Raw genomic sequence first — 24,128 nt, forward strand, 5'->3', positions numbered from 1 at the left:
ACTACAGACTTAACATCTGCCAATACGCACACCAGAAAGCAATGGGCTGGCATGTTTAAAGCTACAAGTAGGGGGTGGAAAAACCTGATAATGCGGAATTTGATATTCAGCACAAGATATCCTTCAAAAACTCAAGGAAAACAAAGATTTTACAGAAAAATAAAAGAACAGAAAAACAGACCCCATTATTTGATGATAAACAAAAACTGGAAATCGATAAGAAAAATAGAAACTGGAAACCTCAAGCCACTGGGAAACTGACTTACTTTCTTCTTCTCCCCCTCACCTTACTATTTTCTACAAAAGCTGGACTGTGATTAATTTTGAATAGTCATTCTACGCCCAAGAACTTTTGGGATTTTGCACCTCCTTGTTTGGGGAAGAGGGTGAGAATGTTCAAACATAAGTATAGTTTTTGTTGTTGTGAATGGACATTCAACCATTGTACAAGGGCAAGTACATATAGTCTTGAATAGTCAAATGGCTGAGTTGTGCTCATCACTAGACTTCTGTCTCTCATCTCCAAATCCACTGTTCTCTATTTTGTTTTATGACTCTGGGGCTGGTCCTCTCCAAGACACTTCCTTTTTTGCCAGCCGCTCTCCCCTTAGGCTCTTAGTGGCCACCACCAGAGTGAAACTACCTGATTGGAGGAAGGAGGGACCTGCTTACTTCCTGTTTTCTTCCTGTGCCTGTCACTGCACCACATGAGTGGTTCTTCACGTGGGCAGGGGCAGTTCCAAGCGGCAGTAGTTGATCTCAGGTTGCAGCAGCTCCAGCTGTCAGAGCTGGCCTCGGACACTCGCCTACGGAGTCCAGTACCCGTTGGTTGGTGCTCCTGTCTTACAATGCTGCGTCCCAGCTCTATGGATGGATCCCTTCTCCTGAGGTACTAGATAACTGGCAGACAGCATCTCGGCCTCAGAGGTACGACTTCTAGTTCCCCAGGGCCCCTCCATTCATCCGTCCACTCCTAGGGGTTGTAGCTCCATCTGAGAGTGACTACCTCTGTGATTCCTCAGTGCCTTTGATTATTATTAGAAGTAGTAGTGGTATATTTTCTGTTCCCTGCCACCCTGTGGAGAATTGTTCATATTAAATCCTCTTTGTTGAAATGATCTCCCTAGTCCCAATCTCCAGCAAGACCCTGACTAACACAGAAACTCAGCCTTGCTCCTCCAGATATTTAATCCCCTAAGCATAAGAAGCCACTTTCCTGAGTGTCTCAAGCTACCACCTCTCCTGGTGGCTGCGGTTTTACATGCAATTACTCCAAAGCCTATAATCATGGACTCTCCAATCACTTTCCCCAGAGAGGCGTCGCATTTAATCATGTCATTGTCTCCCATTGTAAAAGTCAGAGCTCACGTGCCATGTCTTATGTACTTAGATAATTTCTGAACACCAAAATAAATTTGATTAACCAAATGCCCTTTCCCTGATTATAGGAGAAGACTGAGAGCTATAATAAGTTCCTGAAACCATTTCCGCTGAAAGCGATACTCATTCCTGTGGTTTACTTTTAGCTCAAATAGTTATTATAGTAAATAAATAGAGACCTTTGTCGTTAAGAATAATTAATTATTTTTTTCTTGCTTTATGTGCTTATGAAGGTAATCATGGGTTTTCAAAGCCCTCAGAAGAATATCTAGTGTTTTATGCTTTATACAGAATCAATCCCAAATGCCTCAAACTCTACTTGTTAAAAGAGAAATCATTAAATTTCCAGAAGGAATCTTGAGAGATATTTAAAACTTAAAGAAAGGACTACTAAAAATGATTAAAATGGTATTTGAAAGCATGACTTGAAAGACATAAAAATACTTAACAAAATGGAAAAGGTAGGGTGAAAAATATTAATAAACGTAGAAAAATGAATGAGTTTCTTGGAGAAGGTTTTCTAATCTCCTTAAATTCCAAAGCTTTGTATATGAAAAATTACTCATAAACTGATAGATATCATGGGATATGCATAGATAAGGACATCAATGTAAAATTTCATGGAATGTTAAAATGTTAAAAAGTAAGATTCTTGAACTATTCTTTTGATATTATCAAAAGAGAATGTGAGCCAATTTAAGTATGTAAGGGCATTTTAGCATGATAGAATTGGCTTCCATCTTCTTTTATAAATTGTCAGCTTGTACTATCAATGTTGAAATTAAAAAAAAAACACAGTTTAGTAGGATACATTTTAAGTAGTTAACCTGTGTCATTTAAGGAAATCTGTGTTCCACTTATAATGATTTGGCCAAGGATTGAAGATTAGAGTTTAAGATCCTCAGACTCTCACCTTTCCTATAACCTATATCATAGATGGAAAATTCCATAATTTTTTTTTTATCCTTGGCACAAATTGTATAGAATTAATCCTTAACATTGTCAAAGGAAAGAGTAGTTATAATTCAGGCTCTGGTTCATTTCCAGATGATTCTCAGCAATGTGGGACAGTTTTATTCTAATGTAATAAATAAAGCCCAACTGAAGTAAACACAGATTTTTGGGAAATGGAGCTTCGTATATTGCACTGCATAATTCTTCTGGGACCGAGGTTGGCATAGACCTCTGTGGTCAGTTTTCTTTTTAATCTTTCCCATTTTCACTGTTGAGAAGGTCCTGAAGAATTTCACTTTGTGGCTTACCGGAAACATGATAAGCATCTCTAGATATTTAAATATAGCAAAGGGCACTCCACATACTCTAATTTTTCCTAAAATAGGAAATGCTATCTGCTGGATGTGAATCGCTTATGAAATATAAAAAATACAGAAGGCTTTCTACATGCTTAACTTCCTAGAGAAGATACATGGAATTTAATTTCATGGGTAATGATCTTCAATAGACAAAATCATCATAAAATTAAAATATATGCTTATGGAATATATTGCATGTGTTTACAAAAGCTGAAGGAGATTGACCTTTAAACAAATCTATCTTTCAAGAAGATAAGACTCATGTCTATAAAAATCTAAAGTATATGTTTTGAATTACAGTGCAGTAATTAAACAGAATTTGTATTAATTCCCCCTCAGTAATCTGTTTATTCAGTAATCTGTATTCTAAAATAGGAGAACATGAATTTGATTCATCTGACTTTATACTTGCTTGTATTATAAAGATAATACATAATTATGGCATGATATGGTGTGTGTGTGTGTTTGTGTGTAGGTAGCTGGTATGTCTATGGTGTGTGTATATTTATGCTCTTTATATATACGTATAGACACACACACACAAATTTTCTACTGGGAAACTTATTTCCCTAAATATTCCAGTGTATATATTGTATTGATATGACATAATTCAGTTGGTCTCTATGAAATTTAATTGTTCTCATCTTTTTCCTACTAAAATACTGTAATTAAATATTGTTTTACCACTTGTAAGATTATTTCTGAAGATAAATCTCAGAATTGGATTTCTAGGTTACAATTTTAAATTATGATGGATTGTTACAACATTCCATGAAATTATACACTGAGGTCCTTATCTATGCATATCCCATGATATCTATCAGTTTATGAGTAATTTTTCATGTACAAAGCTTTGGAACTTAAGGAGATTGGAAAACATTCTCCAAGAAATTCATTCATTTTTTTTTTACGTTTGTGAATGATACTTTTCACCCTACCTTTTCCATTTTGTCAAGTATTTTTAAGTCTTTCAAGCCATGCTTTCATATATCATTTTATCACTTTTAGTAGTTCTTTTTTAAGTTTTAAATATCTCTCAAGATTCCTTCTGGAAATTTAATGATTTCTCTTTTAACAAGTAGAGTCTGAGGCATTTGAGATTGATTCTGTATAAAGCATAATCATACAAATTCCACTCAATTTTTCTTCTAAATAACCAGAAGCATGCATTTAAATAATATATTTTTCTCACTGACCTAAAATGCCATGTTTATTATATATTGGATTTCCTGTATCTTTGAGTTTGGATTCTCTCCTGCTTTACTGATGTCCTTACCTATTTTCTGTCAGTATAACACTGAAAAAATATAGCTTTAAAAAAGTATTTTCATGTTTTCCTTGTTCTTCCTTCTTCATTTTCAGAATTTTCCTTCTACACAACCACATTTATTTTCCCTTGAAAATATCTTTTTTTCTCCTCCTGTGACATTGAGTAGTTTGAAGAACACCAGAAATACATGTTATATGAAAACTGGAAAATTATCAGCTTTGGAGCTTTTGGATGATATTATTTAGCATACTTGTTTCCTTGTGTTTGTTTTAAAGTAAATTTTGGCAATTTGTATCTTTCTTAGACATATCTAATTTATCCAGATTTTCAAAGAGAGATTCATAGAGTGAGGAAAATATTCTTGTAATTTTTTCATAGTGTTTGGGTATTTTTTTTTACATTTTTTAAAATTCCAGTTAACATATTATATTAGTTATTATATTATATATAATATATATTACTGTTATTAGTTTCAGGTGTACAACATAGTGATTCAACACTTCCTTACATCACCTGGTGCTCATCATGACAAGTGTAGGCCTACATCCCCATCACCTATTTCCCCCATCCCCTCAACCTCACCCATCTGGTAACTATCAGTTTGTTCTCTAGAGTTAAGAGTCAGTTTATATTCCATTGTGATATATATATATATATATATATATATATATATATATATACACATATATGTATATTCCACTATTATACATAACAATATTCCATTATATATATGTGTGTTATATATACACATTGATACAAGTGTCTATCAATGGACACTTGGGCTGCTTCTAGAAGTTGGCTATTGTAAATAATGCTGCAGTAAATATAGGGGGATATGCATTACTTTGAATTCATGTTTTGCATTTTTGTGTAAATGCTTAGTAGTGCAGTTGCTGGGTAGTTCTATTTTTCACTTTTTGAGGAGCCTCCATACTGCTCTCCATAGTGGCTACACCAGTTGGCATTCCCACCAACAAGCACAAGAGATTTCCTTTTTCTGCACATCCTCACCAACACCTGCTGTTTCTTGTGGTTTTGATTTTAGCCAATGGAATTTTTAGCCAATTCTGACAGGTGTGAGGTGATATCTCACTGTAGTTTTGATTTGTATTTCCCTGATAATAAGTGATAATGAGCAACTTTTCATGTGTCTATTGTTGGCCATCTGGATGCGTTCTTTGGAGAAATGTGTGTTCATGTCTTCTGCCCATTCTTTAATTGGGTTATTTGTCATTTGGGTGTTGATTTGTCTAAGTTCTTTATATATTTTGGATACTAACCCTTTATCAGATCTGCAAATATCTTCTCCCGTTCTGTAGGTTCCCTTTTATTTTGTTGATGGTTTCCTTCTGTGGGCAGGAGTTTCTATTTTGATGTAATCCCAATAGTTTGTTTTGGTTTTTATTTCTCTTGCCTCAGGAGACGTAGCTAGGAAAATGTTGTTAAGAGAGATGTCAGAGAAGTTACTATCTGTGTTCTCTTCTATGACTTTTAAGCTTTCAGGTCACACATTGACGTCTTTAATCCACTGTGAGTTTGTTTCTCTGGATGGTGTAAGAAAGGGGTCCCAGTTTCATTCTTCTTCATGTGGCTGTCCAGTTTTCCCAACACTGTTTGGGGAAGAGACTTTTTCCATTGGATATGCTTCCCTGCTTTGTTGAAGCTTAATTGGCCATATAACTGTGGGCTTCTTTCTGGGTTTTCTACTCCATTCTATTGATCTATGTGACTGTTTGTGTCAGTACCAAACTATCTTGATGACTACGTCTATGTAAAATAACTTGAAGTCAGAAATTGTGATGCCTCCAGCTTTGCTTTGCTTTTTCAAGATCATTTTGGCTATTTAGAGTCTTTTATGGATCCACAGAAATTGTAAGTTTGCTCTAGGATTGATTTTTTTTCTAACATATTTATGGTTTAGCCTTTTAACTGAGGTCTATGATCCATTCTCAGTTAATTTCTGTACACGGTGTGAGGTATTGATTCAATATCTTTCTTTCACATGTCTCTATCTAGTTATCCCAGCATTGTTTGTCAAATATTTTCCTCCATTAAGTTATCTTGGAACACTTATCTAAGGCCAATTAACCATGAATTCAAGTGTATATTTCTCGATCCTCAGTTCCATTCCATTGATCTATATGTCTATCTTTATGCCAGTATCACACTACTTTACTTACTGTGGCTTTGCAGTAAGTCATGAAATTGAAGAGTGTGAATCCTCCAATTCTGTCCTTCTTTTTCAAGATTTTGGTTCCTCGAGGTCTTTTTATTTTCATATTACTTTTAGTGTAAATTTATTTTAAAAAAACAAAAACAGCTGGAACTTTGATAGGGATGCCTTGAACTGCAGATCAATTGGGGAAGCAAGGCCATCTTAAACTGTTAACTCTCTCAATCCATGAGCATGGTATATCTCTCATTTATTTACTATTTCTTTAGTTTCCTTCAGGTAAGTTTTGTAATGGTCAACATGCATGTCTTGAACTTTTAAATTTAATCTATTCCTATGTTTTTATTCTTTTTAATGTTATCATAAGTGTATTGTTTTTCTTAATTGAATTTTCAGTTTTATGCTAGCATATAAAAATGCAATTGATTATATGGATCTTGTATTCTGAACTCTCACTGAACTTGTGTATTAGTTACTTTTATAGTATCTTTAGTACTTTCTATATAGAAGTTTATGTAATCTGTAAATAGATTTAGTTTTACTTCTTCCACCCCAAACTAGAGGCCCTTAATTCCTTTTTCTTGTCTAATTTCCATTGCTAGAACCTCCAATACAATGTTGAAGAGAAGTAAAAAAGTGGATTTATGTCTGTCATTTTTACTGTATGTCTTATGTGTTTTTCTTTCACCCCCATGCCTTCTTTCATGTTAAATTGATATTTTCTTTTATGCCATTTTAATTCTCTTATTGTCTATTTTTCTATATTTTTGAGTTGCTGTCCAATGGCTTCCTTGGGGATTTTTTCAGTTAGCATCTTATAATAATCTAGCTTTAATACCAACCTAAATTAAAAGTATACAAAAACTTTGTACCAATATAGTTTGATTTCTTCTACCATCCTATTCTATTGTCATACAAAATATATCTTTATCCATTATAAGCACATCAACCTGTATTTTAAATCATTGTTCCATGCAGCTGTTTTGTAAATAAGAAAGGAAAAGGCAAAAACTACAAACAAAAGTACCTTATAATGTCTTTCATATTTAACTATGTAATTACTTTTACCAATATTCTTTATTTCTTCATGTGGATTCAAGTTATTGTCTGGTGTCCTTTTGTTTTAGCCCAAAAGACTATTTTTCATACTTCTTGTAGGATAGGTTATTAACACATTCTCCCTACTGAATTTTTTCATTTCAGTTACTTTGCTTTTCAACTCCAGAATTTCTACTTGGTTCTTTTAAAAACACTTTAAATAATAGTGTTTGTGCAGTGACTTTCTGTAGGAATTCTGTAAAGCCTTCATTATTTGTCACATGCAGTCCCTGAAGTCTCTCCTCAGTTAGCTTAGTGGTCAGTTAATGCATTGGACAGAGATCCACTTAAAAAGTTTGAGTCAATAATCATCTTATGCAGACAGTCCTCATTTACAATGGTTCAACCTACAATTTCTCAACTTTATGATGGTGAGATAGCAATAAACATTCAGTACAAACCGTACTTTGAATATTAAATTTTGATATTTTCCCAGACTACTAATATATAGTACTATCCTCTCCTGTGATGCTGGACAATTCCAGTGAGCCACAGCTCCCAGTCAGCCACAGGACCACCAGGGTGAGAAACTGATACACTTACAACCTTTCTCTACCCATAGTACCATTCTGTTTTTCACTCTCAGTACAGTATTCGATAAATTACATGAGATATTCAACACTTTAGTATAAACTTTGTGTTAGATTATTTTCCCAGCTATAGACTAATGTGTTTTCTGGAGACATTTAAAATATGCTAGGCTATGGTATTTGGTAAGTTAGGTGTACTGAATTCTTTTTCAACTTATGATGGATTTGTTGGTACCTAAACCCGTCATTAAGTGAAGGAAGAATCTGTATTCTCCGTATTTTCCATCTGTCTATTCATTATCTGTCTGTTTCATTCTGGACATTTTCTTAAACTTAGTTTTCCTTTCATACACAACTTCTTCAGCTCTATGTAATTTACTGTTAAACCTACCCATTGTGTTTTTAATTTCTATTTTTTCAGTTCTAAAATTTTGGTATTTTCTTACTCAAATATATTTTCTCCTTTTATTTTAGATACTATTTCCCTGATATGGTTCTCAATACTCTCTTTTATCTTTCTCTATCCCTGAGAAGCTACAGCATCTGTGTTTAACTCCTCTGGCTCTCAGTTACCTCTCTCATAATTACTAAATATCCCCAGTAAAAATACAACCCAAGTATAGTATTCAAGTTCATGGGTTTCAATCCACTCTAGATCTTGGTCTAGTAACTCACATTCATCAAGAGCATAGTATTTAATGTAATTATACTTCCAGGCATCTATCCTAAGGAAATAACCTGAATATGGACATATTTATACATAAAGATGTTCAAAGCAAAAAATTTGTAATAGAAAACGTTTGGAGAAAATCTAATGTTCAACAATCAGAAAAGGATGCATCAATTTGTTGGAATGTCATATAGCCATTATTAACAGTATTTTCCAATAATTTTTATAACCTAATAAAGTACTCACAATTTAATATGAGTAAAATTACAGGATAGATATGGTTTCTATAGCTACTTTCTAGAATAAAATTATTAATAACACATTACAAAACAAAACATTCTCAGAGACATGAGAATGCAGGTAATTTAAATTTCTTCTTTACATTTTCCTAAAATTCCTGCACTAAAAACTTAGCAAAGGAACCAACCAGAATATAACTGAAAAGGTGAATCTGAACTAAAAGAAGACAGTGACTTTGCAAATTTTTTTGTGTATTGACCAAAGAGCAATTTGTCCCACTAGCCCCTTCTCCGGTGTAATTGCGGTGCTCTTTTCTCTCTTTGTGTTCACCTGTGCTACTGACATATTTGTTTTTATGGCTGTCAGATTGTCACAACATTTTCTTTAGAGAAGTTGGTTCTGACGCGTCTTTTATCTTTCCATATCTCTGAGTATGGCCACAGGGATGAACCCATGATGAATATTTAAGCTCTTGGAAAGGTTACGAGCACCAAGCCTTCTGGACCATGACAACTGACAGCCTGTACAATATTCTAATGAAAGTGATGACAAGTATCTCTGGTACTCTCAATATAGACTTAGTCTTCTAACGTCATTTATATATATCAATGATATCTGAATGTGAGCTCTTTCCAGAATTATTAAAAATAATAGCGGGATAATGGGATCATAATTGAGACCAACTCTTTAAAAAAATTATACCTGGATAACATCTATGAATGTTGCCATCACTCACCTCTGCTATATTCTGATGTTTTGGCAAGGTACCATTTATTATCATTCTCTGTTCTAGAAGCAATTTTCTTTGTTCATTACATTAATAATGTGGTGACTTCTTGTTGGCAAGCCAAATAATTAATCTTCTATGAGTAGATCTATTTTAATTTAAACATGCTAATCTTTTTGCACTTTTCAAACAGGCAGTGAGACATCACCTAACAGAGAATTAGCTTTAGCAGCTCTGTATTATATCTCACAAATGATGGAAACACTGATTGTGTGCCAGCCAGAAAATATAATTTCACAGGTTGTGTTGCAAAGAGACATTATGTGAAGTCATATGGCATAACTATATTTGGGCAAAGAAGAACCAAAAATGGTTGAGCAAATTTAAGAGCTAGAAAATAAGACTTAGGAAGACATTATGACAGGAACTGGGATTCTTTAATCTTGAAACAAGATAAATTATTTAATAAGCAAGTCTAGGTGAATCAGGTAAATTATTTCTTTAGTTAATTGTGTTTCACTTTCATTTGGGAAGAAACCTCAGACCAGTGAAACAAGGCATGTTACAGAAGGTAAATTTCTCATATAAAGTGTCTTGTTGAAAAGTTAAGATCAAGTGTATTTAAAGCAAACACTGATCCCAAAGAGAGAGATCTAGCCAATGCAAACAGTGTTGGGAAATTCCAGGTTACAAGCACTGCTGGAAGTTAAGTAGGTTATGGCAGTAGAAACAGAAGCAAGATTTTTACCTTAGTTATAGGTTATTTTATAACAGGAAGGAGTTGCAAGGGGAAGGTAGTACTTTATCCCAGAGATGATGGGGACATCTACGGCTCATCTATAACACAAAAATTACCTGGTCTATTGACAGTAGAGTCTATCCCAGCAACTCTGAATGGAAGCCCATATACTTCAAAAAGAGAGTATTCCATATTTGGAAGAGAGAAGAGAGAAAGGAGAATTTAGAACAGATGTAGACATCACTTCTTGAACCAGGAAAATGTAGACATGGGTTTAACCTGGATGGAAGTTTTTGTATCTGAGTAGTGAGAAGGAGATATGAAAATCATTGGTGGAAATGAAGGCTTTTTTCTTATGTATGTATTCCTATCAAAACTTTTTCCTATTTCTTATCAAGACTACTGAAATTATTCTGCACAGAGATGGCCACCTCTTTACATGTAGAAATTTCGGATGGTACAAGTGTTGTGACCAGTGATACTCACACACTCCAAGTAGATTATTTTTAAAGCACTCTCATTATTAGAAGTCTGCTGTCTTTCCAATTTCTGGGATTCATGGGTCTGAGAATCAAGGGATGAGAGCAGCTCCTCTCTCCTTCACACCTAAAAACTCATTCATAGAGTTTATGATTCCTCTCCTTAGAATTTTTATCTCTACTACTTTGGATGTCTATTATTCCAAGAGGGTAATCTTCCCTCCATGAGACAGGAAGGAGGTTAGAAGGTTTCTACCAAATTGAAAGTTAGGGCCGCTACCTGGTCATTTGGGTTCCACATACAACTAAACTTTACAAAGAAGGGAACCACATTGCCAGTGGTTAGGATGGCTGACCCTGATAATCAAGTAAACTGGGCATAAGAACTGTGTATGGAAGCCCAGGTCTTCTGTGGAGTACCTCTTACCACTTCCATGTCCAAAAGTAAAAAGATAATGGGAAATTATGACAATTTCCTCCACACCAACAAAAAGAGACATGTCCCCTGAGGATTCAGTCCTATTAGAAATGAAGTCTGGGTCACCCAGCAAAGTAAAGAATACCAGTTAGCTGAGGTCCTTGTTGAGGGTGAAGAGAACATAACTTGGGTGGTGGAAGAAGAAACTAGAATCATATTAGGGTCTCAAGGTAAAATACAGAAATAAAGCTGCATCAGCTACGTATGGTTTATTCCTTGCTTTCTCTGTGTGTGTATAGCACACAAGCACATGTGTTATGGATGATGGATATTTCAGCCAAGCACTTCCTCCATTATTGAACACTTACGTTTCCCATAATCACTCCCTATTATAAATACATCTCCATTAAACATGTTTATGTATAAATCTGGCCATATTTGTTATACATTCCTTAGGATACATGGTAAAAAATAAAGCATAATTTCTGGAAATGAAAAAAATGTATACTTTCAATACGTATTGAAATTATCTCCTAAAATGTTACAGGAATTTTCCCTCACCCGAAGGGACTTACCTGACCCCATCTTTGTCAATAATGATGCAATCCTGTACGAAAAATATCTATAAGCAAAAACTGTATTCTATTACAATGTTAGTAAGTTGGTAAGTTTAATTTTATAGGCTGAAACTGATCAGTAAATTTTTGTTTATGTTTTCTGTTGAACTTCTAGTGATGATTTAGTGTTTGCTTGGCAATGATAAAGGATGTTTATATATTATCCTTACAAACCCTTTTATAATAAGATTCACTGTAAGCAGTTCCCACGTTTTTTATTCGCCTTCTCTTTCTTTGTTATTTGACTTATAAAAGGTTTTTTGTTGGTTGGTTGGTTGGTTGGTTGGTTTTTAGGTAGCTAAGTCTACCTGCCTCTCCTTTTGGAATCTACTTTCTTCCCATCCCAGGAGTCATAACCTGACTCCTTCAACAACAGGTAAAAGCATTATGCAAATTCAGAAAAATGAGTTAAGTAGTTCCTTACACTTCTTTCATCGCCCTTAACTAGTTTTACACATCTTACATCCACTATGTCTTGTCTTCTTTACTATCCTAAAAGTCCTTGATGGTTGAACCTTCAAGCTTTAGTCAATTCTAAATTTCCCCAAGACATATGGAAGGGGCTCCATAAACGTTTTGTTAAGTGAAAAAAAATATGAATTAATAAGCACATGCTTTATCAGCTTTACAGAGATTTTCCGAAAGAGCTCAAGGCAGTACAAGTTTATTAATTCTAATATATTCTTTCTTGCTTGTTTACATTCAGATAACAAAACTCTATTTCTTGTACACATCAGGAAAAAAAATAATTTTAAGCTAAGAACTGACATTATACCTAGGTATTTCAAAAATAAATTTAATCAGCAAGAAAGTTTCTTACACAAAGACATTGACTTTAATTTATCATCTCATGAATTTGGGCTTCCACTTATTTATTTATAGTATGAAAGATGCCTTATAAGTATTTCATAAAGAAATTCTATTCTGTGTACCTACAGTGTATGGCTGAAATATTACATGAAATAAACCAAGGGAATCCCCAAACTACAGATCATTAGGCAATATTTCAAGAGACTGCTGGTTTCTGCTCCTTCTGGAAATTTGCCTTGGATTAGCTTATGCACAACCATTCAAAAGAAGTTGAATTCTAAACTATATCCATTAAATTTAAAAAAAAATAGGATATCTTTCTGGGATCAGAGTTGAGATTATCACCAGTATTATGTGATTTTCTTAAAAAAAGAAAGAAAGAAAGAAAGAAACCACTTCATATTTTTGACAATTTCAAAAATTTTTTTGAAAGGAGCAAACTCTAACTTTCTGGTAATCACCACGATTACCGTCTTCATGTTTGCATTTTGTGCCTTTTGGAAGCTGCAGAAAATGACCAGTCTATGGATTCCTTCGTGCTGAATATTATGGCTCAATACCACTCTCAAGGAGCTCCATCAGCTCACATTTTAGGGGAAATAGCACTGTGGGTGAGGATCCTTAGTAGAGCAGGTGTCATACTCCTTATAAGTCAATATTTTATATAAAGAATGGTTGATTACACAGAGGGGTAAGAAAATGATGCTTCTATTAGCAAACAGGTTTCAGATAGCAAAAGGCTGAAATGTCTCAATTTTATTTGTATATTCCCATGCACCCCATCACAGATCCCACTTCTGCCAAGCAGTGCCCTAACTTAACACAGTTAAAGAGAAAACACAAAATTAGGCCTTTCTGATCTCAGTCATTTAAGTCTGCCCTTTCCCTTATGATCACCGTAATGTGTTTTTGTTTTTTGTTTTTCTCTTTGTTTTGAGTTGAAAGTTCAAGATCTTAGGCCACATTTTTCTTTCGTTCTTGGGTTCTTCAGTGCCATCAAAATCATCCTTTCCATACCAGTCTCTTATTTTTGATCACGACATGATTTCCCAACACCATCCATCCTCCATTCAGTGTCCATGGTCACTCTCCATTTAATAAATTGCTCCTCTAAAGGGAGGTTCATATTCACTCCCATCCATTTCCACTTCACCAGCATTTGTCAGCAATTCCAGAGCCTACTTACTCATAGGGACTCTGTTCCAGGAACTTTTTTCCTCCCAGAAACAGAACAGAACAAACCAATCTGGGTTATCTTGTTCTTTATTAACAACTGCCATTACCAAAAGATGCATGTTCCCTATTAAAATTTCCACCTGAATAATGACCTGGGAGTACTCTCTCAATGCAAAGGGTCTTCATTCTGGATCTTATCCTTCTGACATAAGAAATACATTGTAAGATTTTAATATCACTGATTTATTATTTCCCTCTGCCTGCCAGGGAGGTTTATGTTTTCAGCCATCTACAAATCTTTCCACATGTGCAAAGATACAACAAACACAGCACAGGCAGGAGTCATGACATGAAATCCAAATGGTCCTCACGAAGCTATTTTCATATCCCTCCAAATTGGAGAGGAGTATAAAACTCAAAATACAAAATATCAGTTGTAAAGTTAAAGAGATACATTGTGTTGGAAAAGAGGTACAGACTAGCTCTGCAAGAAAATGACCTTTAATCAAATTTTTAAGAGTAAAAATATCAGTAGTTATGTATTTCAAGATTTAAGTCCTCAGATAAAATGTCTCTGCTTTAATAAGAATTCAGAAGAAGGTTAAAAAATAAGGTTTTGTTTTTTTGTTTTTTGCTTTGTCTTCAACACATGAATATGATGAATAATGAAAGTAGCTATGTATCCAGTTTGAAACGCAAATTTATTCTGTGCAATTTTGGATAGTACTTCAGTAGTCAAAAAAATAATAAACAATCATTCGATCAACAATTGTTTCTTTAGTGTCTCCTGCATGCCAGGCGGCTGTTAGCTGCTGGAGCTATAGCATTTAACAGGACAACTAAGACATCAGAATCCATAGAGATAGAGTTCCAGTGTGGGGGACAGGAAGTGGATGAGGAAACAAACCAACAAACAACTAATTGAGATAACCTCAGAGACTCGTGTGGTTTATTAGAACATAAACCAGAATAATATGCTAGCAGGAAGGTGAAAAATGTCAGGCAGGATTATAGTCCTATTGTAAGTCCAAGCTCCAAGAAAGCCTTTCAGAGAGAGCTGATATAGAGTTTAACAACTGCCATAAACAACCATAAAAACTGGGCGATGTATAGAAAACAATCATTTGCAGGCATTGGGCACATGAGAGAAGGGAAGTGATTCCCAAATCTCATTCCCCCAGCTTTGTCCCTGAGGGCAGAGAGAGGTATCCTCGATCAGTGAAAGAAACATAGATCAGAGTTAGCAGCAGCCGTGCATGCGAGATTTGAGAGACAACGAGGTATTACGGAGGAAAGAACTGCAGAAAAGGAGCCATTAATATCAGCATAAAAATTTCCCTGGGGTCCTGGAGCATCATCTAAGCTACACAGGAACGAGCAGGATAAGACTCGAATGGACCAGGAGAGAACAGCACCTGCGAGCCTGGGGAGCTGAGTAGAGATTTTAGACACCACATGGTGCCTTGGGAAGGTTCGAGTTCAGACTCAGCCAAGCCAGGAGAGATCTTCATCAACATCTGGGCTTTTGGCTGAGGATCCAAAAGGCCACATTCTAAGGGTCAAGACTAACCCTACGAAAAAGGGTACAGATTGTAATTTATGTGAGATTGTTTTACCAAAATGTTTTATTATTCTTGGCATGAGTGTGAAACTGTAGTAGTTCCCTAATTGATGATATTATGAATATTCGGCTATTTATTTTCCAGCTAGAAAAAAAAAAGTTTTTGCATTGAAAGTTTTTGATCTTTTAAGAAAATTTATTATAAAAAAAAAGTAAAATATTATTGTCCACTTGGGATTGATAGGAAATACAATTATTTTTAACTTTCTAATAATTTTGAAAAGTTTACCAGTCCCTGGTAGAAATATTGCCCCACTTAAGGAAATAATAGTGCTTGATGAGAATATGAAAACCTACATTGATTAGAATTGAGGTGAATAGTGGGAGGTCTCCTATGAGGTTACAATTAGGATACACAAGAATAGAAGGAGAAACTAATTTTTTTTAAGATTTTATTTATTTATTTTACAAAAAGAGAGAACACAAGCAGGGGGAGAGGCAGGCAGAGGGAGAAGCAGGCTCCCTGATGAACATGGGGTTCAATCCCAGGACCCTGAGATCATGACCTGAGCTGAAGGCAGACGCTTAACCGACTGAGCCACCCAGGCACCCCAGGAGAAACTAATTTTACACTTACATTCTGCTGTTCAGTTAGCTCAGTATAACACTTACGCCAAACTTACTCTAAAGTTGGTTGAATATTAAATCTTCTACTCGAAAGGTGACATTTTGAAATAAAAAAATGCAATGCTTTTGGGGGTTACTGGGGTGGCTTAGTTAGGTAAGCATCTGCCTTTGGCTCAGCGTCATGCTTTGGGCTCCCAGCTCAGTGGGGAGCATGCTTCTCCCTCTGCTTATGTTCCTTCTCTCTCTGACAAATAAATGAATAAATAAACAAATAAATAATCAATCTTAGGGGAAAAAAGAGAAAGAAAACACAGTGATTTTCACTTATTTCATCCTGACTGCCCTTCTCTTTACAGGTCACTCAAATTCCTTATTTGTAGGCTTCTGTTTTAGAAAACCACATCAGCCTATCAGCTGCTAATACAGCCTCTTCTAAAAGCCCACTGAAATGCTTATGAAAAACACAGTGAATGGTGCCTGGGTGGCTTAGTCAGTGAGCCTCCCACTCCTGATTTCAGCTCAGGTCATGATCTCAGGGTCATGAGACCGAGCCCTGTGCTGGCCGCACGCTGGGCGTGGAGTCTGCTGCAGATTCTGTCTGTCTCCCTCTCCCTCTCCCCTTCCACCTTCCACTCACACGCTCATGTTCTCTGTCTCTCCAAAAATTAAAAAAGGAAACACCATAAAAAAGAGCTTGTAATACCACTGAAAATAAAGATTAATAAATGCTTATTTATTTTCTTATTCTTAATATTAATTAAAACATGAAAAATTAAATGATTCCAAATACAAATGGAATGAGATAGAAAGAAACGTACCCAAAGTAGATCAAAAGACCTCAGCATGTGGCTCTCCAGGAAAGAGTCCATAAAGACGTAAGAAGACTGTATCTCCCTCTGACTCAGAACGCTGGGGTTATGCAAAGGAGAAACCCTCCCTGAACTTAGAAAAGATCTAAAAACATGCACCAGAAATTCTTGCTCTCAATAATTAGCTATTCCTTAGATAAATGTTGGAAATAGCATGGATGCAGAAAAACTACCAGAGGCGACCAAGCAAATCAAAGTTAAGTGCCTATAAACAGTGGAACAATTTCCAAAGGATTTTCTAAGGAAGGATGGAAGCTAATAAACTGTATATCCAGACAGTGTATAAAGGCAAATGGAGATCTTTCCAAGAGTCAGAGAATATTCACCCATGAAAACTTTTAAAACTGAATATGTGCTTTGACTTTTGAATGAAGAAAACACTTGCCTTCAAGAAGAGGAGACTCAGGGGAGAAACGACAGTGAGACCTCCACTTGTCCAGACATCAACTTGAGTCAAAATGGTGATTTTAATCTGGTGACGAAATGAGATGAAGATATCAAAAATGATTTAAAAAAAAAACAAAGTGATTAAGTAAAATATTTCAACAAGGCAATAATCTGAATTTTAGCACCCATATTAAAAAAAAATAAAACAGTATGAATGGAGAACGGGAAGGAAAGCATGTGAAATTTCTTGCTTTCAATAGTGAAGATTTTATTCTTGACTCGATATGATAAAAATGTAGACTAGAGGAAGCTTTTAAAAATAGCATACAGACAATCTGAAATATTGAAAAAGATCAAAGAATAAAATTTTATAAGAAAAAAAAATAAAGAATGAGGAAGTACTACAAAGGAACAATAAAATGAATTGACATGAACAAGACCAGACAGTTTAAGAAAGAGATACACAAGTATAAAAGGACAAAAATAAATATACAAATGGAGCAAAAGATGAAAATTAAAATATATTTTCATTTGGCAAAATTTTGAATAAACTAAAAATATACATATATTTTCAATTTATGATTCAGAACTGGGAAATTCACTATTGTGGAGTCCCTGGCTGCATCTAGATTGAGTCGGAGGCACAGATTCAATCTTTTCTGGTTCAGGGCTTCCCATACTTCTGAATATGTTGTTTGAATTAATTAATATCATTTTAGTTCCTCGGAAGATTTCTGGATTAGAATTCCAACAAGCAGTTAAGCTAATGGTAATATCAATGCACAAAAATGACAACAAGATGAACACGTTTACACAGATAGTTTGAAATTTAAAAGTTCCATGAGAAACAGAACTCACCCCATGAGGACTTTTTGGCCAATCTTTGCATTTTAAGAATGGAAGCAATGATATTTCAGGTAGGAAGATGTTAAAAGTCTTCTCAGGAGATGAGATGCTTATCTAAGGCAATCCAAAGAGCTAGTGACCTTTGTGCAAACTGTACTTTCAGAAGAAAAGAGAAATGGAAATTTTTCGGAAAAATGAAAATCTTCCCGACCTTTACTCATCTTCATGATTTAAGCCACTTAGTCATTCAAGGGTAGAGCATATTAGGAAAGCAATAATGATGCTTATTCTTCCCAAACCATAGTTGTTCCAGTGATAAATCTGTGATGCTAGCCTTCACAGTTGTCAGCCTCCTATTTTTAAGAGAGACGCATACTGTTTACTTGATGGCTGTCTTTTGAAAACACTATTATGTTCTTTCAAAGGGAGAAAGCAATTCTGAACGTTGTCATTCAACCAATTATACGTAGACTTGTTGGGGTCGGCTAGAATCTCATGGAGACAATAGTTCTTGTTATAGAAATCACAGCTCGAGGTGCCATCCATCAATACCAATTACCCTGACACCATCCTACTTGTAATACACCCTTGATACCTGTGCACATGACAAACACACAAGCCCATGTTGAAAGGAATCAAAAGGAAGTATGGTTGCTGGCACCTTTATTACTATGGTTATTTCTACCTGGAAAATATAGGTAACCATTCTGTAAAATAATTGGGTCTACAGAATGGAGGGAAGTTTCTTAGACTCCCAAGTTAATGCTCAGAGAGGCGACTAGGTTTAATAGGTGTGTCTCCATCATTGCTCTTTACAAAGAGAGAAGTGTATCATCTCCATATTTTATAAAAGCTTAGAAAAATTTTCAAAGTCACATGGCTATCAAAGCACTGAGTCAGAACAGAGAAACTCAGGTCTGACCCAACCTGCAAGCTTAGCAACAGAGTTGGGCTTGCTTCCTCCACACTAGGCTGACATCCACAACGTAGAACATTTTAGAATTTTCCCCACAACTGCGGCTTCCTAAACTGAGTTTTTAAAAGGCTTTTGGTGCTGCTCTGGTTGCACCAACCATGTTAGTGTTTAGCAAAAATTTGAAGTTATCTCTTCTGTTAACCATAGAATTTTAGGGTAAGCATCGATTTGCAAGACTGAATTATCCCTAACTTTACTAACAAGAAAAATGAAGCCATAAAGATGTGAGATTTGCCCATCATTCCTTAAGCAATCAGTAGGAGAGAGAACAGCCCTGGGATCCAGCTTTTCTCCATCCTGCCCAGTCCTTTCTCCACAAGAGTTGATGACGAATGGCTGGAAAGACTGCTTCAGACACTCACACGTATTCTAGAACATTTGCAATCTGTGCATGACAACTTGGCATGCCATCCGAACACTTGTTTCTATAGACGGAGGCATACACGTAAACATTCCTTTCTTCTGTCCTCCTCTTCATGCGCTCTATCAACATGGACAATGTGTATTCATCCACCTGTAATCCTGATGCCTTCGGGCTCCACTCAGATTACCATCCTGCCAACAATCTCTAACGTTTCATTCCTCTTGAGCCTAAAAAAGCTTCTCCTGCATCAAAAACCAAAAAACTAGAAATCAGCAATTCTCCATGCTTTGTCTTTTTTGGTTAGGTGATGCAGTGGCATTTACCCTCCCATTTCTGTACATGAAAAAACATAAAGTACATAAAAGAATTAGTGGTGATTGGCTTCCTCTGAGAAGTGAACTTCAGGAGTACACTGAGAAGACTGACATTAATCATTAGTATTAGAAAGCAGTTCAAACCGTGGGGACAGACACCCTTTCAGGAACCACAAGAATGACTTAGTTAAATGTGTAAAGGCAAACTATGTATGCTTACTCTTTCCTTATGAACTCATTTCATAATGCCACGTTGAATATTTTTATATTTGTATTTAATTTAAATTATTTGTAACGTATTTTGATATTTCTTAAAAAGCAGGAAGTATTCTGGGGCACCTGGGTGGCTCAGTGGGTTAAAGCCTCTGCCTTCGGCTCTGGTCATGATCTCAGGGTCCTGGGATCGAGCCCCACATCGGGCTCTCTGCTCAACAGGGAGCCTGCTTCCTCCTCTCTCTCTGCCTGCCTCTCTGCCTGCTTGTGATCTCTGTCTGTCAAATAAATAAAATAAATTCAAAAAAAAAAAAAAGCAGGAAGTATTTTAAAAGATTCTATCGGTAAAGCCTTTAGAGTGAAACACAGAATCTAGATATCAGTAAGAGAATAGAAATAGAAATTTGCCATAAAGATCTGTATTCACAGAGTATCTAAGGAGCTGGAAAGGTGTTCCGTTAGCTTCTAGTCAGTGAACTTAGCCAAGTGGTCTCTGGATTCAGTTACTTCTAGAGCAACCAATGTCACAAAATGGTCACGTCCCACTCTGGCTTGCTTCCCTCTGCTGTTCGTTAGCAGTAAAACCCAGGGCAAAGTGTCACTGCTCTGGTTTCCACGAAATAAGATCTTTCTACTGTGGAGCCTCAGGCACTGAAGGAGATTTATGGAAATCTTCGATGCCTCGTTAGTGTCTTATAGAAGTTTGGGAAATCTGGTTCTAGTCTTGCCTCTGCCATTTTGTATAAGACACTTAACTTCAGGTTTGTTTTTATTACTTTGTAAAATCTCGTCTACAGCCTGGAGAAAATATTGCTAATGTTCTTCAAAAGATTGTTGTAAGAATAAAATCTGATAACAGCTATGGAAGTACTTTGTAAAGCGCAGAATACAAATAGTTTTGATCCCGTGAACACTAAAGGTAGAAGTATTGGATGGTATAACTTATAGAAAACGTGATTTTAGATATAAAGCAAGTGCTTTAAACATATCATGCCCTTTGATTTAATTACTCTATTTCTAAGATTCTATCTTAAAGAAATGTTCAAAGACATGACCAAACGTGTACACGAGAGGTCACTGGCAGTAAATCTGCTGACAATAAATAGCAAAAACAGGGGCGCCTGGGTGGCAGGTTCTTGCCAATGTGCTGTCCCCATATACTACCACTAGGCTCCTGGATTTAGGCATCTTCAGGTTACAAGGATATTCACTGGTAGAGTTCCTGGAGGCATGGAAATGAGAAATTCTTAAAAAAAAAAAAAAATAGTAATCCTTGAACTGATGCTGGGAAGAAAGGCCCTTCTTGAAATTCCAGAGTCAAAAAACAGTAAAATAATATGCCCGCTTCACGTACTTCAGAAGCTCACACAGCACAGGAAACACCGCCTAACGATCGGAGCGCGTGCGGAGTTCTGCATTCAGGTTATCAGTCTCCCGTTTTCGAGAACTGTCAAGGTTTACATCGCTTTCTGGGCGAGAACAGAATCGCCCTAACACTCAGCCAAAAGAATGTGCCTAGAGTATGGCATCTTTCATATCTGACAAGCTAAGATTTCTAAAAAATGACACAGGGAAAACTGACCCAGCCCAAAAGGACTTTTATGTTTATTCATCTGTGTAGTGGCAAAGCGAAAAGTCACAAGTTCATCACTAACTCCCCCCAGACCCCTTCACCTGTCCGCATCACTCAAGCCTTTTCCCACGATGCCACGGGGAGGCGCTGCGCGAGAGCAGCTTTTCCAGACGATGGGTTTTCACAGGGACAACGAGAGAGGCAGCCTCAGCTGAGAGAGACGCCATCCTTCAGCGGCGACGTCCTGCGTCCATGCACGGGGGACTCAAGCTTCTTCCCTCTGCACGTGAACTCACAGACACCAAACCAAACCAGGGCAGATTTGTACCTGGGGCCGGAGGCACATCTGAAGGGAGGGCTGGGAAGAAGCTGAGACGTGGCTCGTGGAGCTCTCTGACCGGTCTCACGGTGTAGGGAATGTTTGACTGAATCTGAGGACAGCCCTGTCAGGGACTGGGTAGGTATTCGATAGGAGGGACATTTAAAGGATTCCCCGATGTACAAGTTATAGCTTCACTGCTGTCTGAGAGCCTTCAGTCCCATCTGACTGAGAACGCTTTGCACATACAGCCAAGGACTGCTTCCAGGAGTGGTAAGAAACCTAATCCCTCTCAATAAATAGTTCCTTTCCTTAGACACTTATTAGTTGACTTAAAACAATCAAGCAATTTGCACTGACAAACGTAAACTTAGCACCGAGGAAGCAAACCAGAGCCCCCCTTCATCCCAGCTCGCTCGCCCTCTCCGAGCCTCACTGCCGGTGTTATCCTGGAATCCCACCTTAGAGAGTATCTGCTTGATGCAGTCCTTCCTGTTGAAATATGGAGCCCTGATTATAATATACAAACTTCCAAAACCACCTAGGTAATTATAAGCCTGCATAACAAACTCTGTTCTTTATCCTCTCCTAAGAAAGTTTCATTATCCCTGTATTATCTTGCACACAGAAAGAATTTCCTGAAGGTGACCTTTTTATAGGTGGTAACCATAGTAACAGATTTCCAGCCGCGAGCACTCTGACACCACTCGCACACTGCAAATATTACAGGGATGCTGAGGATTGATGTTTGGGGTTGCCCTCCAGAGACAAGAAGCTGCATAAATACTTACCAATTTGAGAGCAAAGATGTTAAAAGAAATTTAAAGCCATATTCCCTGCTCCCTTGCTAATCAGACAGCAATCCATTGTTTTTTTTTCCCCCCCCAAATCTCTGTAATACCCTCACTTAGATACTATCAAAGTAAAGAGAAAAGATGTGGATCTTGAAGAAATGGGAGGGAGAAGAAAACGTGGTCCTTCCTTTACTCTTAAATAGGACATTCAATGGATAAGAGGGTGAGAGGCAGACGCTCCTCTGGGAGTCCGGTCTCTTCTCGCCTACCTCCCGCAGGCCCCACGAGCTATAATGGGAGTTCTGTGCTCTCAGCAATGGGGACCCGCTTGTCTGTGCAACCCCAGAAAACTGCAGCTTCAGCACTTGGCTCCAAAAGTTAGAGAACTTTTGAGACAATAGTAAAGTTCGATCTGTCAACTAGAAGCCAGCCAAGAAAATCCCCAAAAGGAGAGTCAGAGGAGCTGGCCGTCACAAGCGACATGAAAATGCACGCGCTCTTGATGCATGAGTCGGGAGAACACATCTTCCCTACATTTCAGAAAGTGAAACACTATACAGTGTCTACTTCCCTGTAAAAGAAAGGGTTCATATACTTTCTTTCTGTTACTAATTTTTTTTTTTTTTTTAGATTTTATTTATTTATTTGACAGAGAGAGCACAAGCAAGGGGAGAAGCAGGCTGGAAAGGGAGAAACAGGCTGGAGAGGGAAAAGCAGACTCCTTCCAGGCAGGGAGACTGACACAGGGCTAGATCCCAGGACCCTGGGATCATGACCTGAGGCAAAGGCAGACGCTTAACCGACTGAGCCACCCAGGCACCCCTATATAATTTCAATAAAGAAGTTCATCTCTAGCCTTGATTTTTAAGATGTAAGAAAATTGGTTCTTCTCATTTCTTGTGTATGAAACATCTATTGATGGTGTCAAGTAAGCTTTAAATTTGATAAATTATCTCTTTTTTCCTTAAAGATTTTATTTATTTATAAGAGAGAGAGAGAGAGAGAGAGTATGAGCACAGAGGAGGGAGAAAGGTGGGGGGCAGAAGGAGAAACGGATTCCCCTCTGAACAGGAAGCCCGATGTGGGGCTTAGTCTGTGGACCCTGGGATCATGACCTGAGCTGAAGGCGGATATTTAACTGACTGAGCCACCCAGGTGCCCCAGTGAAGTCATCTCTTAAAAATCCAGTTGTTACTCAATGTTTTGGGTACTTCTCTATCTCTTGTCCTGGTCTTATTTATTTTTGTTCTACCTTAATTAATATTTGTCTGCATGTTGTCATTTTTATCCTTAAAAAAATTTTGGTATGATTAAGATTCTGCCCATATAGTCATTTATTAAGCTACAATACGCTTTTCTATCATTGATCACTATTGTATCGTGCAAGAGTTCTCCCTCTCTCTCAGTTCTATGTCACGGTCCCTTGACTGTCATGCAGGCAGTGTTTCTCAAAATGTGAACCATCTGGAAACCCATCAGAAGATTAAAAGAAGAAAGAAAAGAAAAGAGCCTATATACTCCAGTTTGTGAAATGCTGGCTTAAGGACCTTACTCCCTATTCTAAGAAAACATCTTTTAATTTTTTAATGACCACAGCCAGGTATTTTATATTCTGAAATAGCAAAATAATTTTCTAAGATTACAC

The sequence above is a fragment of the Martes martes genome (assembly GCF_963455335.1).
Source record: "Martes martes genome assembly, chromosome: 6".
Lineage (NCBI taxonomy): Eukaryota > Metazoa > Chordata > Mammalia > Carnivora > Mustelidae > Martes > Martes martes.